At 32.6% G+C, this 4,187-nt stretch overlaps 1 long non-coding RNA gene across 1 annotated transcript in view; it reads left to right on the top strand.

Annotated features, from left to right (window-relative positions):
• The first annotated feature begins 1,646 nt into the window (after window positions 1-1,646).
• Window positions 1,647-4,187, top strand: part of LOC118764449 — a 26,470-nt gene continuing 23,929 nt past the window's right edge. Inside the window, exon 1 of the long non-coding RNA XR_005000259.1 lies at window positions 1,647-1,885. This is a non-coding gene — a long non-coding RNA (uncharacterized LOC118764449). The remainder of the gene's footprint in view (window positions 1,886-4,187) is intronic.

Genomic DNA, 4,187 nt, shown 5'->3' with positions numbered 1-4,187 from the left:
ATCGGTCTCTTTTGCCCAACCGCTAAGTTACGGGGACGTAAACACACCAGCTTCGGTTGTCAAGTGATGTTGGGGGGACAAACACAAACAACACACACACACATACATATATATACATATAAACGGTCGGGTTTTACCGAGAATGGGATGTTTAATTCAGTGGATAATGTTTGGGAACTTGAGTGAATGAACATCTTCAATAAACGATGTATTAGATTTTAGATATATATTCTAAAGGTGTCTGCATGTGTCGAAGTGTACTTCTTGAAATGTGAATAATCTAAAATATATTAACGGAGGAAAGCTTTGCCTAAGCGAGGTATATCTTATTGCATATGCAATGAAGTGAAACATATGTTTCAAATGCTTTCAAACATTCATTATTTGGTTTGAATTAATTATTATATCTTATAAGACTTTGTACCAGTCAGAAGTAACCTGGCCTTATTCCATTTATGCGAAAATTCTCCCAAGAATCTGCGTAATGTTATCATAGATTCGATTCGAGTTTCCTAGTATGATGTTACGTTTCTAGGTATAACACATGTATGTATGCATATATGTGTGTATTTATTTTTATATATATACAGGGTGAGGAAGCAAAATTTACAATATTTTGAGGCAGGGATTGAAAGACAGTGTATGACCAATTATTTTATTGAAAGTTATGAGAATTTATTTGCCACAAGAAAATTTACATAATAGAAAATGTTTTTATTCTATGTGTCCTCCTTTCTCAATAACTGCCTTCACACGCTTCCTGAACCTTGTACAAGTGTTCCTCAAATATTCGGGAGACAACTTCTCCCATTCTTCTGTAATAGTACCTTTAAGAGAGTCGACATTGCTGTGTGATTTTCTATTGGTAGCATGTACTAAAACGCCCCAAATAGCATAATCCAGAGGGTTTAGATCTGGGCTAGAAGGCGGCCATAAACATGATTCCCCAAAATCGCTAAAGTTGGATTTCAGAACTCTTGTATTTTTCTGGCTGTGTGGGCTGGAGCACCATCCTGTGTCCATACATAATTACCATCTGGGTAGTTTGCTTTAAGCCATGGCAATACCTGGTACCTCAGAGTCTTGTAGTAAGTATTAACATTGATCTTTTCATCAGCTTTGTAGAATTTTATAGGAATTTTCTTTCCATCGGAAGCCACAACACCAAAAGCCATAACTTCTGCAGGATGTTTTGTTTTGTATGTCTCCTTAACCTCAGCTGTTGATTTTGCAATACATCTGTCATTTCAGCGGTTCAGAACAGCATCCACAGTGAAGATCTTTTCATCTGAAAAGATTGTTACAATGGATGACTTTTTCGTTAACCATGTAATAATTTTCTTGCACCTCTCCAATCTCTTTTCCTTCATAGCTGTTGTCAACAAATATTTTAGTGTTCTTGTGTAAGATTTTAACCTCAAATCATATTTTACTGCATTTCAAATGGTCTTCTTGTCTACCTCAAGTTCAATTGCCATTTTTCTCATGGATTTGGTTGGATCCTTTAGGATTTTGTATTTGAGAGCTTTAATAAAAGCTTTGGTACGATGTTTTGTTGATTCCTCCACTTCAAGACTTCCTCCTAATACTTTTGCTCATAGTCATTCTATTCTTTACATTATAAACAGTCTTTATGGGCACTCCAACTATCCTTGAAATCTCTTTTGGTGTGACAAGTGCATTCAGCAAATCACACACTCTTTGACGTTTGCTTTCCTGATTACTCATATGGGCAAAAGTTTCTGAAAAGGTAAGGATAATAGTGTTAAGTATGAGTATGGCATCAGTATATGCTAGGTTTCGAAACAATTGACTTAGTGCCTCCTGAGAAAAAGCAACTTAACCTTCATTGTAAATTTTGCTTCCTCACCCTGTATATGTGCGTGTTTAGGTGTTTGTGTATACATATATATATATAAATAACTAGACAATATATATATATATTTATATATATATATATATATATATATATATATGTATATATACTTGGATGGATGTATATATGTTTATACATCGCATGCACGTTTATAACTCTGTATATGAATATTACCTAGCTATCTGTATAACGATTATTTTCTCTGAGAAACCTTATTGACGACCACTGAGAGAGGCGGAAGCCATAGGTAATATACACAGAATAATTTAATGTTTGCGACAGTCTCATGACTAATGATATATTTATATTAAATTACATCAATTAAATACATAGAAATGTTATTTAAGTTGCACAAAGTAAACAAATTAATTCACATGTATGGACCATCTGTGTATTTATTTAAGAATTTACTCTCCAGACTTACGTAATCGCAATAATTATCTATTCATGTAACGTAGAGTCTGCAGACATCTCGATGAGAAATCGTGAGATTCACACCTAGAAGCACTCATTGAAATACATTGACAAAACCGGTGATCATATGAAGACAAATAAAGGCAATTGAAACAAGAAAGCATTTAGAAATCATTGTGAAACATATTGTTGTTCCATTACACTTACCATGTTCATAACTGGGTCACCATTTGAGAATTAGAATTTTTTTCAAACTTCAGTATATATTTCAAAGACTATTGCAAATTCCTCATATTATTTAAGAAATTCTAATACTGGTGGACAATATTTACCTTTGGTACCAGAATGTCTTAACCAGGTATATGAAACTTAACAGTCATTGTATAATATGCTGAGCTCTACAATACATACCACATATTTTCTATTACTATGCATGTTATTATAATTATTCTGTTGTTACGCTTGTCTCTTTTAGTAAACGATCTACGTATGTATCCAGCTGCTAACGGTAAAGTTCAAGTTACAAAATTAATTGCATATCTGTAAATAAGCATTTCAGAATAATGCACTGTTCAGAAAATTGAAAATGGTTGTTATCCATCATAGGTGTGGTAAAATATATAAAAGAGAAAGACTGCTCATATACCTGAAGTAGACTAAAATTTCTTTAAGTTATTTCATTGTCATTAATAGCTCATTTTCTTTCTACTTCTTGAGAAAAGCCCGTCATTATTGGCTGTAAACATTATATGATTTCACGCTTTTTCATAAAAAGAAAGATTTTATTTGATTCATTATATAAAGGCACGTGAAGGAAAATAAGTACAAATTGTGATTGTGAGATATTTATATCATACAGCTAGCTGAAAATGATAATCATATGATAAATGGATTGAATGATGGCTAGCATAATCTCATATTCAGAAACGAAAATGGTGATAATCTGTGAAAAGAATTGTTGATTATGTCTACCAATAATATCGTTTTTCTGCCGTATTATATATATTATATAAATATTATATATAATATATATATATATATATATATATATATATATATTATATATATATATATATGTATGTATGTATATACTAATAAAAAGGGTTCGACAAAAGATCAGAAATAGCAGCCAAAATCTTAGCCATTTCTTCTACTTTAAAAGTGTCTTCCAGAGAACCCAAAATACTCGAAGTTTAAACACACAGGCAGAGGGTAAAGCAAACGAAAATCAATCGATATCTGATCATCCATAGACGCGCGTTTCTGAATTAGGTTTTACATAAAGAATATAACAAAAATATACTTTACTAACCGTATTCTTCATCAGTATGGATACTGTGTTATAATCCGGAGGTACTAGAACATCTGAACGAATTATTTCATATAACGGTGTGAGGCCGTTTGCATTCGATGTTAGTACCGCTAGATTCAAAACACAAATGAATACCGATCAGCCTCCCTCGCCCTTCCACGTGTGTCTCCAAGTAAAATGCTACATATTCTCAGGGAGAAAGTTCTATTATCAATAATAACAAAGGGTAAAATTAATTAATTACGAAGTAATTACTAAAATTTACCGTGTTAGCGGTCCTGTTTTCATACCGAATCCTACTTGGTGAAATTTATTGATTACTTCGTAAATAATTAATTTTACCCTTTGTTATTATGTATGTATATTATATATATATATAACGGGAAGCTTTCTGAAAATAAACAAAAGACGAAGGCAGGTGGAGTACAAACAAACAATTGTATTTGTATGGCGCTCAGGAATATAAAAAAACAAATCTTTTACGTTTCGAGCCTATGCTCTTCAACAGAAAGATACACAGAAAAGAAACACGGAGAGAAAGAAGGAGAGAAACAAATGCGTGCAGAAGCTAGCGATTCAACATGG

The sequence above is a fragment of the Octopus sinensis genome, linkage group LG8 (assembly GCF_006345805.1).
Source record: "Octopus sinensis linkage group LG8, ASM634580v1, whole genome shotgun sequence".
Classification (NCBI taxonomy): domain Eukaryota; kingdom Metazoa; phylum Mollusca; class Cephalopoda; order Octopoda; family Octopodidae; genus Octopus; species Octopus sinensis.
The sequence above is the reverse complement of the archived record's forward strand: the minus strand, read 5'-3'. Positions and strand labels throughout refer to the sequence as shown.